Genomic DNA, 16927 nt, shown 5'->3' on the forward strand with positions numbered 1-16927 from the left:
CCATTAAACCAAGATCAAACTGGATTGAGACCAGACAAAAACTGAACTGAGACTGAGACCAACCGACTTCAGGTCAAAGTTTATGTTTTTGCTAAACTGGATTGAGATTGGAAAATGACCTTCCTTACCCTAAAAAATGAAAGAAAACAGCCTTCTTGAAGGGCATGAGAAATATGCTTAACAAAGGCTTAAAACTAATTGAAAAATGAAAGCTCAAAGTGAGTTCACTAAAAGGACAATGAGAAGAAAAAATAGCCTCATGTGGAATCACCTCCTTAGCATAGATTTATTCACAGAAAATATAAGGAAGAGAGAAATAGAAACTCAGAGATCCAGTTCAGAAATTGGCTCTACGAAGAGGAGAATGGCAAAAGAGAGAACGATAATGGGTGGCGTATACTAACGCGATAGTGGATTTCACAGTCATTTACGTACGTAAGTTTTCAAAGTTCCTTTCATGGGTTCCACTCTTGGAGGAAAAAACATTGAGATAAGAGTATAGCTAAGTGTTGGATTTTCAGGCAGAGTTAGTGGGTCGACTTATGTTATAATCTTTAATCCAATCTACATTCTATCTCGTTCTTCAGCATGATTGAACAAACAAATTAAAATGGCAAAGAAACGGGACGATCAATCATTCCCGCATAATCGGACAGGGAAATTCGAAATCAAATTACCTGATTGATACTCGAGAGATCAGCAGGCTGATCAGGAGCCCCAATCTATGATCAAGATCAGTATCTAGCCCAGATGCTTGGAAATCCCCGTCTGCGCGAGTAGAAAAACAAACTCCTTTCCTCACAAAAAAAAAATATTGGCTTCATCAAATCTTTCTATGACAAAGAAATGTATTCGACCCGAGAGAGAAAAAATTATATGAACAACAGAAAATATATATGCAAATAATGGAAGAATTCCCCTGGCATGATTGAAGCCGCAAGATCGAAATGCAAGCCCACCGACAAACTAAAATGCATTTAGATTTGGGATCAAGAAATTTCCAGCCACTCTAAAAATCGAAGCATTATCTCACCTCAGAATCCGAAGAAAACCAAGATATCAGAACCGCAGCTTAGCCCGATCCTTGAACGCACAAGAATAACCACTGTGCCACTCTCATATCGAAAGAATTCAAGAGAAATTCAGAAACCGCGAAGGCTGTGCATCAATAGGGCAAACAAGGAATAGGGTATTTTTACATCACCAGTGATGGTGATGCCATCACGATGATGGGGACGTGACGGGACGTCCACTGGATGGACATGTGATGGTAATGTGACGTCCGTTAGATGGATGTGTCACGGTAACGTGATGGTTTTTTTTAATTGCATGGACGCGTGACGTGAAGGTGATGTGACAAAAAAATTTATCACTTCACCGTCCCTCACGTAACGTCATCCATTCTGTCAGGTCCAGGACGTCACATCCCAGACGTGTCGTTCCCTAGTTGCTTTGAAAATTTGTATCTATGCACGGTAAATGTGCATGTGATTTACTGTATGAATAATAAGTGCACTTTGTCCATTTATCCGGTATTCCTCATTCTCTTGTCTCTTCTATTTCTGAGTGGAGCCAGCCAAATGGAGGTTCTGGCCAGCTATAAATTGTGAGCCTTCCCGGTCCTTTCAAATGTCAGCTATAAATTGTGAACTAGCCAAATGGAGGTTCTGCTTGAAGCATGTGCCCCTTTTCCAGGTTCTTGAACTCCCCCCCCAAAGATGGAATCAGGGTCTTCTTCATGCCATTGATGCCTAGGTTCCTGATCTAGTTTGAGTCACATATCTCCTTAGCAGAAGTTTGAGATTTATTTTCCCTTGGATCTCCAAGGAAATGGTATGTGTCCTTTTGTCTCATGTCCGACTTTCCCAATCATATTTATTACAATTTAAGTCTTTATTTTTTTTCCGAAAGTTACATGTATGATACTTCGAACCACCTGGAAATTGATTTTAGTCTTTGATTTTAGTTTCAAATTTTAGTTAATGTTTGGCACATAGGCATTGTTAATTATAGTACCATAATGACATATTTTCATAGTTGTTTGGTCAAACCAATCATTGGTTGCAACTATAGACTGATCACAATCTGAAAATTAGATTGCGAGATGTGATGGATCTAAAGACCAAGAACAAACCATAAAACTCTTTAAATCGGTTCAAATTTGAATTTCTCAGTTAGAAAATTAAAATATCTATGAATCAGATGTTAGAAAATTCTTCAAAAAATAACTAATTTAAAATATCATTATAAAGATAAATTAAGTAATTTTAAGCCTAATACCATGCATATATGATTATTTTAGTGAAAATTAACATGTAACACAAATGATATTAAGGTAACAAATTACCATGTTATCAACAGGTCATAGCCAAATTAAACCTCTCCATCCCCCTTACAATAATATTGGTGTCTCTAAGGATGGTGTACACAAGCATGATACAAATCCACTTGGTTGACAACTAGGTATAGAACTATCCACGGATTCATACTGATTATTGGAATATTTCTCTAAAGAGCACCTACTGGCTCTCCTTAATGTTTTCACACAAATGGTTATTGGATCAACCATCAACATTATATGTGCAAGGGCATAAAATGTAATTCAATCAGGAAATCTTTATTCCCTTGTATATTTTTGGGTTTTATGGTGTTGACTGACCATCCAATGTGATGTATGCAGCAGAATCATTTAAATAAAATTGACTTTAAAATATTAAACAAAAAATGATTGCATCATCTAATAAGTGATTCCTCTCCTACTTTTCTCTCTAAAAGAGTCGCTTCAAGTCATTCACGTGCCCAACATCTTGAGATTTTGATGCAACTAATGAAACAATGGATCCCCCCTTGAACTTCTTCAAGCCTCCTTGAAGATCTAGTAGATCCTCTCACCATCTAGTCCCACTAGAGGGATTTAGGTTTTAAGAAGGGTAGAAGAAAGGTGGGAACCTAGCACCTATAATGTGTGTCCTCTCTATTTTTACTTATTATGAATATTTTATGAAATCCCTTATAATTTAAGTATATCCACCAACATACATAAATCCTGTTCTTGTGACCCTTTAGGATCATCTAACAGTCTAACTAATAAATTTAATGTCCCTGGAGCATTTATAGACCAACCCTATCCATTCACTATGTTGTCATTTAGAGTAATTAACTGAATATCAATTTAACCCAATTTAAAGGTCTGGTTTCCTACTGGTGGTATGCCAATTTATGCCTCATGCTATAGAAGATGTTGAATTGTGATTGAACTCTCTCATGGATCATTTATCATCATTAGTTACTGTGCTTGAATAATCATCATCATGCAAGTCTTAGAAATGACTTGGGGTATAGTAAATGAGAAAACCCTTATAGATCATTCAAGTTATTACTGAGGTATAAATTCTAAATGTCAATAGAAAATTTTAAATGAGAAATGAACAGACATTTAGACATTTAGATCATTCAAGTTAATTTTTAAATGATAAAATAAGCAGACAATAGAAAATACATTTTACTTGTTTTGGAATAAATCCGCTTTGACTCATAGGACACGTCAAAAAGATAAAAACCTATGCCTTATTTTGCAATAATTGTACCTGAAATAATTTAAATTTTAATGTTGATATTACATAAAGACATTTGATGTGGGTAAAATTAGTTAATGCATCAAAATTTTCCTTATTGCCTTTACCTTTTTCAGGCCCATGTGGTAGAAGGTGATTGGATGCTTGGCTAGAACCCATATTTTCGAGCTAATGATTGGCTTCTTTTTGGCCAAATTGAGTGCGAATGCCACTGCATTATTGAATGATATTTTCAAATACAGCTTAATTTATAGAATCCTAGGGAAATTTGAAGATGCTATGCCAAAATAAAAATCAATGGTTAACATTGCGCCAATTTCAAAAGGCTATGTCTAACTATCCGTAACTAATTAAAGGTAAAATTTGAAGGGTAGTTTTGTCTTCAAAAGGATATACAAATAGTCCTCTTAGTAAAACCATTAGCATTAGATTTTTTTTTCTTATTTTTATTATTATTTTGGTTTTTTTCATTCAAAATGTTATTTGGATTCTTTCTTAAGTTTCAAGAGTGAAGAATTGAAGGAGTGGTGATTTGATCAAGCCTCCCATAGAGAAAGCATCACTCAGCCCTCAAGGCATGTGATGACAAGGTAAGTGAAATATTAAACTTTTTTTACTCATTTATTTGTTACTTTTACTAGGTTAATATTTGGCATGCACACAACCTACTGCTCGCCCATGAAAAATATGGCTACTTGATGGCATGCATAGCCCCAATGCTTGCTCTCAGCCACCATTTTAGACAAAAACACAGCGCCATTTAGATGTCAAACACAATGTAACATGGCTCTGATACCACTATAAAATATTAAATGATTCACAAAACTGAACACTAGAAATAAAAATTCTTTAAAATAAAAAATGATGTTCTAATGGCTAGAACGAAATAAAATCCACTATCATTTTGGCTCCTCATATGAGTCATTATGAGCCATAAAAGAGTACAAATTCAACACATATCCATGCAGCTATTAACATGTTGAATCATATCATCTTCTACTTGATAAGCACCGCCCATTGATCCACAAAGATCTTCTCACCATTCTTCTGGCCCGAGAGGGGAGGTGCCTATGAAGAGAGCAAGAATGCAGGGTTGTTGGTTTCTAGAGGCCTTGATATGGATGAAAACACAGCTGAAGACTTAAAAAATGAATCATAACAACATCAACAAAAATATGAAACAAAGCACCAGTGCACAGATCACATCGGTGATTCCTTCAAAACTTGAACAAGTCGTGTGGACCTGCTCACATGCCTCTAGAAATATTCATGTGGTACTCGGCATGTTGAATCTCCTCCTTCATGTTGACGAGCTCTGTTCAACCTCCATTGCCATTGTTTTGTAGTCCTGATCGCATCGAGAATGGAGAGGAGCCATGGGAGAAGGGAGAAGAAGGGAACAGCCCTTGAATAATTCTGGCCTAGATGAATTTTGTTCAGGGCCATCTCCTATTTATACTAAGTGGGTATTTTTGATAAAGCCCTCAAACTTAAGTATATCTTTCGATGTCTAAAATATCATTTGCATGTGACCATCTAGGATAATGTATCAGTTTAGTTAACGACTCTAGTGGCCCAATAACCTTTATCGGCCTTCCAAATCCATTAACTATATCATCATATAGGTTAATTAATGTCGGATTGATTTAACCAATCGAGAGCTTGAGTCTCCACCTCGTGGGGTGCCAAGCTACACTTCGTGCTCTAGAAGGTACAAAGGAGTATGTATCGACTCACTCATAGAACACGTTCATCATCGGTTACTGTGTACATATAGTCCCTCATCCACTTTATGCTCCTAGGACAACTTAGCGTATGGTCAATTGTGAAACCCTAATCTGTCATCTGAGTTAGTAATGATGCATTCCAAAGTCATCATAGAACTCTCCTTCAATATTTCACTGCCTTGGCCAAGGACCTTATTGCATCATCTTCCTTGAGTTGTCTCCTCTTTAACCGAGGGTGGACGATCCCATCTCGACGACACAATCATCTTAGTGAACTTCTTGATGCACCCAAACTAAGACTATTTAGAATTTCATGATTAGAGACTCTTAGGTCATAAGCAAAGTACAACTTTCTGTCCACAAGATGTCTCATGTCTTAGGACCCCTTACACAACCATGATGTGAATTAACCTGATTGACAATTTGGTATAATACCATTCAGGGATTTGTAAGGATCATTTCAGTGAACTCCTTCCACTAAAGATTACCTACAAGACCGACCATACTCATCATAGTGTTCGCCCGTGCCGATACTGGTACTGGATGACGGTATCAGGACAGATGTTGTATCGAATACCAGAAAGGGAATTTTTGGTATCCATTTTTTATATCCGGATATCGGATTTTGGTATCGAAGATCGGTTGCTACAGTGTTGATATCTGATATCGATATCCGTTTTGAGGTCATCATCCGCCTCCGTCTCAGGGAGGCAGATGACGACATAGGTTTTGTATGTTGGATATCAAATTTTGATATCCAACATCGAAAACATTACTTCATGTATTTCAAATTTTAGATTCGAAACTTTTGAATCTCGTTCAATTTGAAAGTTTGAATCAAAAATACACAAAAGAGAGGGTTTGGCAGATGGTGGACGCTGGACGGCGGACGGCGGATGGTGGCATCGGCGGAGGGGGGTAAGTTCTTCTTCGCCCTGGAATTGCAAATACTCAATCTTCCCCTTCGCCCTGGAATTTTTTTTTCTTCTTCTTCATTCGCTATTTCTCATATTCTTCTTCATCCGCCAATTCTCAATTCTCATCTAAGTCCTTCATCCGCCAATTCTAAATTATCATATGAGTCCTTCATCCGCCAATTCTAAATTATCATATGATCCTTCTTCATCCACCAATTTTCAATTCTTCTTCCGCTATTTCTCATATCTCCTTCATGTTCATTAAAATGTTGTAATTTCCATTCTGGTTGCATGTATTCAAATAATTTCATTTCAAATTAGAGTATCTGTATTCAGTAGCTTCAATTTATTTTTATCTTCCTCAATTCTAGTTCTTACCATTGCATTTATTACAATCTTGTGACACTAACCATGTTAATATGTTATTTTCACGACTATGTGCAATTGTGCATTCATATTTTATATCTATGTTTGTTTTTGTAATTCATCTGTGATCTTGCCTGTTGTATGTCTCATTCTTTCTCATTCTCCCTCTCTCACATTCTCTCACACTATGTGACTCTTTCTCTCATTCTTCCTCTCTCTCACTCTTTCACTGTCCCTCTCTCTCATTCCCTCTCAGTCTCATTCTTTCTCATTCTCCCCCTCTCTCATTCTCGCTCACTTTGTGATTTTTTTCTCTCTATTTCTCTAATTCTCCCTCGGCCTCATTCTCTCTCACTATGTGATTCTTTCTCTTTTTTCTCTCATTCTCACTCTCTCTCATTCACACACTCTGTGATTTTTATATTTTTATCTCTCTCATTCTCCCTCTCTCTCACTCTTTCATTGTCCCTCTCGCTCATTCCCTCTCAGTCTCATTCTCCCTCTCTCTCATTCTCTCTCACACTGTGATTCTTTCTCTCTCTTTTTCTCTCATTCACCCTCTCTCATTCTCTCTCACTCTGTGATTCTTTCTTTTTTTTCTCTCATTCACACTCACTCTGTGATTTTTGTATCCTTCTCTCATTCTCCCTCTCTCTCACTCTTTCAATGTCCCTCTCTCGCATTCCCTCTCAGTCACATTCTTTCTCATTCTCCCTCTCTCTCATTCTCTCTCACTCTGTGATTCTTTCTCTCTTTTTTTCTCTAATTCTCCCTCTCTCTCATTCTCACTCACTCTGTGATTTTTGTATCTTTATTTCTCCAATTCTCCCTCTCTCTCCTTCTCTCTCACTCTTTGATTCTTTATCTCATTCTCCCTCTCTCTCACTATGTGATTATTTCTCTCTTTTTTTCACTGATTCTCCCTCTCTCTCATTCTCTCTCACTCTGTGATTATTTCTCTCTTTTTTCTCTAATTCTCCCTCTCTCTCATTCTCTCTCACTCTTTGATTCTTTCTCTCTAATTTCCTTTAATTCTCCCTCTCTCTCATTCTCTCTCACTCTGTGATTCTTTCTCTCTTTTTTTCTCTCATTCTCCCTCTCTCATATTCTCTCTCACTCTGTGATTTTTGTATCTTTATTTCTCTCATTCTCCCTCTCTCTCATTCTCTCTCACTCTGTGATTCTTTCTCTATTTTTTTCTCTCATTCTCCCTCTCTCTCATTCTCACTAACTCTGTAATTTTTGTCTCATTGTTTCTCTAATTCTCCCTCTCTCTCATTCTCTCACTCTATGATTCTTTCTCTCTTATTTTCTCTAATTCTCCCCCTTTTTCATTATCTGTCACTCTGTGATTCTTTCTCTCTTTTTTTCTCTCATTCACCGTCTCTCTCATTCTCACTCACTCTGTGATTTTTATACCTTCATTACTCATTCTCCCTCTCTCTTACTCTTTCACTGTCCCTCTCTCTTACTCTTTCACTGTCCCTCTCTCTCTCTCTTTCACTGTCTCTCTCTCATTCTCCCTCTCTTCTCTCATTCTCACTAACTCTGTAATTTTTGTCTCATTATTTCTCTAATTCTCCCTCTCTCTCATTCTCTCACTCTATGGTTCTTTCTCTCTTATTTTCTCTAATTGTCCCCCTCTCTCATTATCTGTCACTCTGTGATTCTTTCTCTCTTTTTTTCTCTCATTTTCTCTAATTTTTGGTTTCTTTATTGCGTTATCTTTATTGTATCTCTTGCTTTCTTTAGAGTTTTAAGCATAGGTCAGCATCTTGCATTGATGTATTCAACAATCATTGCTTATCAATACATGCCTTCAGAACCATGAGCCCACCCGGAGGTAGTACCCCACCCCAAGACAGATCTAGGGCAGGAGCTAACTGTCTTGAACGTACAAATGCGAGAACATCTCGTGCCGTACAGAGTCACCCTCGTTCAAACCGTTCAGTCATCATTGACTACTTCAAACACATTAGTGATGGATACTATGAATGCGTACTATGTCGGGAGAAGAACCCGCACAATAAGAGAAAAGCGATCAAGCGGCAGGCCGACAAGAGCACCGACGTATTTTGGAGACATTTCAAAGCTTTTCATATTGCTCGTCATGCAAAGCTCAAGGGCGTGGTGTTGGAAGACCCTAATCAGCTGCGTAGATCAGAGAAAATTCAAAGCAAACAACAGGGAGAGCCAAGCCAACGAGGGTCGATAAGAGGGCATACGCCAGATGAGAAGAAGAATGTCATTGCATGGTTTATATGTATGGCTGATTCACCGTGGGGCATTCTTCAGAACGTCGCATTCAAGGAGTTGTGGCACTACATGACACAACTCGACTTGGATCCCCCTAGTGCAAAGGTCATGAAGTAGTGGACCATCCAAATGCATGGACGCATGAAAGAAGAGGTGAAGAAGGTATGGGAGAACGTGGACCAGGTGTCCCTCAATGTAGACGCGTGGACTGCGGAGAACGATACTGGACTTCTAGGCATCACCATTCATTTGGTGGACGATAAATGGGTTTACCGAGAGCGGGTACTTGCCATTCGAGAGATCGTCGGCAAGCACGATGGGGACAACATGGCATCCACCGTCCAAAAGGGGAAGGCGACAAAGATGTCAAAGGATGAGTGGGAGTTGGTGAAAGAATTTTGTCGCATCCTTGGACGGTTCGCTGTATCCACGATCATGTTTCTAGATAGTGACGCCAACCATATGTGATGTATTATTTCTCATAGACGGCCTCATAGAACACATGGAAGAGGTGGTCTAGCAAATCGAAGAGGGCACTTTCTTCACATGCATATGACGGTTGCATGAAGGAGATCATTCTAACATGGCGCAAGCATGTAAGGCGATGCAACACAAGCTAGCACAATATGCAGAAATCTTGTGGGCAAATGAGGCAATCATCGGTGCGGCATTGATGGACCCATTCCACAAAGGGTCAATGCTCCGTCAGGGGGTCAGAGAAGCTGATGTAATAGGACGACCGGGTTCGGCCAGGTCGTGTTCGCCACAGAATATTATGCAGAGAACGATAAGAGAATGTAAGATAGTGATGCGTAAATTAAGAGAATTTAACGAGAAAGTACGTCGATCGACTGAATGATGCGAGACGCAACTCAATTGAACGACCCGTGATGGGTTTTGTCATGAGCAAGCTCCCAATGACCCATCTACGCAGATCAAAAAATGACGAGTGGGGAATGATCTCGTCCAAGAGCGTCCACAATGACAAGGTCATCGATCAAACCCGACACCGTCAAGTAATCTCTAACTCAAATGTGGTGGTTAATCCTAAAATTCATGTTTAAAAATCTCTCAAAGGAATAATTAACAGTGTAAATTTAGAGATCATTTTAGAAATCGACACTGAAAGAAATAATTAACAGTGTAAATGAAAGGGAGAAGAGGATGTGACATGTGGATCGGAGTGACACGAGGTAGATGGTAGACCAGGGCGGTACAACCAGGCAGCAGATAGGCACTGGAATTCGCCTGTTGAAGGAGGGGTTAGAGAGTTTCTTCGGACGCGCGACTAGAACTCATGAGTGGCAAAAGTGATGTGACCGGTCGTGTAGAACAGTATGCTTTGGGGTAACACAACCTTCGATCACACTAAGGAATGATCGGGCTATATAGCGTCGACTCTCCAGCCAACGAGGAGAATATATCAGTGCCAAAATAATCCCGACAGGCTTCCAAGGAGATCGTTGGCTGAGGGAACAGTTACGTCCCCGCGTTGATGGTAAGTGGTTCTAATGTTTTGAAAAAAAATTCCAAGCATCAGAAGAGGTGTGGAGAACATATTCCAGACTTGTTTTGCAGGTGCCTTAAATCAACAACCGCTACTCGAATGCCGGCTTAGTGTTTTACATCGTCAAACTATGCTTGTTCACCATCTTCAAAAATGTGTCTTTCTTTGATGAAAATTGTTCTAGGACGATCAGAGCTCGTCAGGATTCCCACAACAGGATGAATAGTAGATCGCCGTAGGTATAGTCGAACCCCTTTTTTTTCGACGTTTCGATAACGCATATAGTTATTTCCCCTTATGAATTGACGACAGCAGATTCATCGATGACGACTGAGGCAATTGAGGGAAGTAACCGATGATGAATGAAAACCAGGTTTCACCTTGAATAAACTTCTGCCGATGTGGACGAGGATGCTAGTGTTTACTCCCCAGGCGATGAGAGAAAGATTCTACCCCTTGAAAAGCAAACACTCGGACTTTCTCTAGTGCAATACAACGAACTTCTTTGGAGGATGAAAGAATTTCTTCTTCATCTTTGACGATTCCTTCCACTTTTCTTCTATGAGGAACTTCTGATTCTTCTTCTATGCAATATTCTTCCTCTTCCTGACACAACAAGCACCACTATAGAAAAGAAAAAAAATATCTGTCACCGAACAAAACAAGATCTGAATTCTTCCAAAGAAAGCCCAACATGGATTTCCCATAACTGCCACTCCGTCTGTATAAAGAAGAGAAAGGAGTGGATGTGGGAGTTAGACTCGTTTTGTTGGGCTTTCTTCCAACATGGATTTCCTCCCCCTAAATATTACAATTAAGCATAATTAAAATAAAAACACGTACGAGGGAAGACTGGTACTCACGCAGGAGGGGCCTCCTGATAATCCAAAGACGACAAAAGGAAGAAAAGAACATAAAGACACACAACACCAAGCGATAAGATGATGCCGCTTCTCAAGTCTGCTAGTGGAACTATAGATTCTTCACGTTGGCTTGAGCTCCGCGACATGGCTGACGACGGGTCGGGGCGCGATCGACTGGATGGTCCTCCATCAGAATCAACCATCGCATATGTACGGTCCTTGTTTCCATGTGACTCGCCGAGGCATGGAGCGAGTGGGCACGCTGAATATGGGCACTCAAAAGGTAAAGAGTTGGACTCTTGGCTACAGAACATTATGCAAAGAGTCCAACCGGCACCTGCGTCAATGAGGTCAGCATGGGACGAGTTCAACCAATACCTAACAGAGGTCGTGCCTAATGAGGGAGTGTTCACCCCACTATCTTGGTGGGCCAACATAGGGGCGAAACGCTTCCCCTTACTTGCTTCCATTACAAGGGAGATGTTGTCTGTATGTGCAACAAGCGCTCCTACTAACTGCATGTTCTCGGTGGGCAACGCTATTGCCATGTACAAGAGATCACGTTTGTCGCCGATAAGCATCGAAACACTCATCACTGTGAAGTGTTGGCTGCGTGCGGACAACAAGCAATGGTACACTGATGTGGAGCTGGATTCGGATGGCGAGGATGGACAAGATGGGGTAGTCACATGTGCTCGAGGTACACATCACCTACATTAACCACATTTTATGCATATTTTACGTAATCATCATTTTTGTTTGTTATCTTTCGCTATGCAGGTGATGACCAAGTAAGCACAAACTTTTGACAGAGCCGTGGGGAAATTCCTAGGCGAAGGGCGTATTTTGACGGTTACATATTACAGAATGCATCTTTTGTTAAACATTTTGCAACATTTCCTATATATTTCTTGAATTTTTTTAAGCATTCACACTTACCCAATTAGTAATATACATATTTCAAATTCGCAATTAAATGAATTATATAAATATTAAGTGTATACACCACGTTAAAGAACCAAATAGTGGGGGTCAATTTTTATAAAAAGTTTGTTACATTTTCCTGTAAATTTCTTGAATTTTCCAACATAAAAAATTTACACTTACCCAATTAGTAATATGCATATTTCAATTTTTCACTTAATTCACTAATATAAATGTTAGGTGTGTAAACTATGTTAAAGAACCAAATAGTGGGGGTCAATTTGGTTAAAAAAATTCAACATTTTTCTTAATACTTTCTTGAATTTTCCAACATAAAAATTTTACACTTACCCAATTAGTAATATGCATATTTCAAATTTGCACTTAATTCACTAATATAAATGTTAGGTGTGTAAACCATTTTAAAGAACCAAATAGTGGGGGTCAATTTGGTAAGAAACTTTTCAACATTTTTCTTAAAAATTTATGAATTTTCCAACATAAAAATTTTACGCTTACCCAATTAGTAATATGCATATTTCAAATTTGCACTTAATTCACTAATATAAATATTATGTGTGTAAACCATGTTAAAGAACCAAAAAGTGGGGGTCAATCTTGTTAAAAATTGTTCAACATTTTTTTAAAAAATTTCTTCAATTTTCCAACATATAAAATTTACACTTAATTCAGTAATATAAATATTAGGTACCTAAACCATGTGAAAGAACCAAATAGTGGGGGTCAATTTTGTTAAAAATTTTGCAGCATTTTCCTAAAAATTTATTGAATTTGCAACATTAAAATTTTACACTTACCCAATTAGCAATTTACATATTTCATATTTTCACTTAATTCAATAATATAAATATTAAGTATATAAACCAATAAACCATGTTAAAGAACCAACTAAGCTTCTAGTTTCTTTTCAAATTCTGAGAAAATATTTTAGATATTCCTTAGTGGGTTAATCCCCATAAAAACTATAGGTTATATGTTGCTTGATTAAGGATCAAAATAATTATTTATGTGGGCTTAATGTATAAATGTTTGTTTTCGTATAGTTTCCTTATAAAAATCTGGACAATATAAAGTCATAGGGGCATTTCTCTAATAAATACCACAAGTAGCATTCGTTGGCACGTGCAACTCATAAGAAGGTTTTATATTAAAGATGGCTGGACTAACTTTAAACCTTAAAATATTTTAGGAATCTACCATATGGGATTGCGACAGATTTGGAAAAAAAATCCAAAAATCGATTACTGATATCTCAAAATCAAAACCGATATCTGGAAATCAAAACCGATATTCGGATATCGATAAACGATATCCAGCATTCGATATCCAGCATCCGATATCCGTTGCGTCCATGTATCTTCGGTATCCGTCACCGATATCTGTCTACCCTTTAGAGATGGATATCGACCAATATCCGGTATCCAATATCAGGCACCGTCCTGGTTTTCTTCTCGATATCAGATATCAGTTGTCCGATATCGGATATCGGACGGATATCGGTTGGGCGAACACTAACTCATCATATGAGGGAGGCAAGATAGTCCTTCTCGAGTATCCTTTCAATAAGTATTTTGGAATACATGCTTAAAAACTAGTGATCTCAGTATTATGATATCGTTATAATTCACTATGTTCGATCTTGTATTCATGGACTTCATTATAAGCATCACACATGCACTATAATGAATATGTTATATTAATAAACATGGAACAAGATATGGAATGCGTGGTTGGCTTGCCAGCCACTTATATTTCCATCAAGGGTGTCCAAGGAAACATTTTTAGGGGTGTTATTTTGTTAAGGGATTTATCCTTTTAACTTAAAATGATACTTTTCACACTAAATTATAACTTAATTAAATCCTTTCCATCCAATAAACTTTAAATGTATTACACACCATGCTTATGTAACAATCTAGTTATTTGTTGATTAATTTATCTATTAACTATAGACAGAAAATAGATTAATCAAGTATCTATTTAGCTCAATTGGACTGTATGAATGCCAATAGATACCACATGATACAAAGAAATTCAATAACTATTTTATGGAACCTTTTCCTCATCAATTACCTTGTATGCATAGACCATCATCCGTGCAACACTTATCCAATGACTTAGGGTGTGGTCAAGTGTCAAATCCTAAACATGTATCCTCTTTAGTACTGATGCAATTGGGAAATCATCCAAAAAATATTTTTCTATTATTTTTGATATATTATCCTAGGTCTTCATCACATCATCTTCTTTGAGTTATCTACTCATACTTGGGGTGAAGGATCCTATCTTGACGAAACATGATCCCTTAGTGGATATTTACCTTGATTTAAGTCAAGTCAAAACACAGCCGCACATGTACACCATGTATTTTATGTCCCGAGTCTAAGGATCACTTACACACGGGGGATGTGAATCAACTTAGCCAACAATTTGGTATAAAAAGATCTCATGATTCATACAGTCCAATTTAGTGAACACTTCCCTAATGAGAACCCTCTATTTATCATTAGTATTTCCACACAAATGATTATGCAATCAGCCATCCTCAACATGTTATCAGGATAAGATCATTTTATTCTATTCAAATATTTTAGGGTCCTTCTTGAATACCTATAAATATGAATAGCTAGGATAAGTTTTTATTGATAAGTAATCATCAAAGTATGATCATCGCATAATTCGCTTATCATTATAATTCACTTATCATTATACACATAAGCATAAACACTTCATAATCATAAACACCAGTTTGTACTTATGAAAACTTAATGAGACATGGAATGTGTGAGTGGCCAGTAAGACACATACAATCCCATCACATTTTTCTATGTTCTTCCTCCTTGTCACACTTCTCCTTATTTCCACTCAAGGAAACAAAAAGCTGACTGTACTGACTGCCATGGTGTCCTCTGCCATTGTGTTGTAGATCACCTCTTGTGCTGCCAACCTAAGAGTTGACACCAAGAAGTTGAGACAGGGGATAACAAAGGGAACCCTTTGAAGAATAATAACTCTTGGAATAGTATTCTTTATTATATATTTTATTATCACTCTGCCTTATATGGATGGTTGATGACTGATTCACCTGCTCTTGGGCTGTCCATTAAGGTCGTGCAAAGCAAAACATAAGACATGTAGTCGAATCTCAATCCTTAGATCAAACACAAATTAGAGGACTCCATGTTTCCATCTCAAATAAATCAGGGTGGAGAAGCCACATCTATGTTGAAATTTAGATTACTAATGAAATTCCATATTTCTTAGTTTTATTCAGTAAGTCCTTAAAAAATTAATCTTTTGCATGAATAGAAATGCCTTATTCCCTATGACAGAAACTATTAATACCCTTCATGATGGATAAGGGGGACAACATCCTCCTATAATCGTTAGCACATAAAATGAAAAGATTGGAACATGAGACTAGATCTGATACGAACACAGACAACCCATTTAAATTGATAACAATGGTGACGATGACAATCAGGAACAGTGGAGACATTATCCATCGTCGTGATTTCATCATCCATGCATCACATCAACATTGACATCACACATCATCATCATCCAGACGTACCAATCCTCAAGCCAACCCTAACAGCAAACAAATGCATTCGGAACCCTACATTACATTCCACTAATCATTTTTTTTTCAAAATGCTCATTTTCCAAAACTACTAGTTTGCAGAAAAGAGGAGAATACAAGGAACAAAGAGATAGTATATAAAGAGGAGAGTATAAAGAGTTTGTATATACAGGTGTTCGTATTTGATGCCGGACGTCGAGGAGACGTCGTCCGGTCGATACCGAGGGTAGCGGCTCGGAACCGAATCGAGACCTCAATGGGACAACGACGATCAGCGTCGTCCGATGATGCTAATGGACAGGTAATAATGATGACATATATGCGAGAGTTCCTACGTGTCGTACGTGCGTGCGCCGACGAGCGGGTGTGCCGTTCCAGAGATTGACGGGTTCGCTCTAAGTGAGGTCAGACGGACCTCCTGAACCTCGCCCGAGAGGGTCGAGGGCGAGTACGTCGCCGAACGGGGAAGCCCCGCTAGAGTGCTCACACGCGTCGGGAGAATTCCGACTCGTACCGGGCAGGTAAGACTCTCGATGAATATCAGTCGTTTTCTCAACCTGTCTCGCTCACCTATCTAACCCGAGCGCGGAGGAGGCCATTCGAAAGTATACTGAAGGACGTAAGGGACGTAAAGACAGGAATGAGGAGTACCTTTGTCACGCTGGCGACCATGATCACGGTCAGGGGAAATCCGGAGGGACTAGGGGGGAATCCAATGGCGCTGACGTGTGCCAAGTGCAGATGGGAGGCAGCGGCGGCAGCGGCGTCGATGAGTAGCCGAGGCATCGTCGCGGCAGGGCACCGAGCGGTCGCCCGGAGCACAGCGTGTTGCCCAGGGGTGGGGGCGCACGCCGGGCGCGCCGGGTAGCGGACGCGGTGCGCAGCGGGCGCGCGCGGACAGTGCGGCGTCGGCCGCGCGACGCACAGGCGGGCGCGCTGTACCCGTCTGGCCGCGGTCGACGGCGGCCACGGCGCGCGGCTAGCGCACGCGAGGGCGACCTCGGAGCGGAGCTAGCGCGCGTGCAGGCGGCGCGGACTCCAGCGGAGCAGTCTCCCCCGAGAGGCGAACGCATGGCCGGGAGGCGCGGGCTGGTGGCGGGGAATTGAGGCGGGGCGGAGGTGAAAAGACGCGAACGTCGGTGACAGCGGATGGGCGAGCGGCGTCGGGGCCGGCGGACGTCGGGGACG

This window comes from Wolffia australiana, chromosome 12 (assembly GCF_029677425.1).
Source record: "Wolffia australiana isolate 7733 chromosome 12, ASM2967742v1".
Taxonomy (NCBI): domain Eukaryota; kingdom Viridiplantae; phylum Streptophyta; class Magnoliopsida; order Alismatales; family Araceae; genus Wolffia; species Wolffia australiana.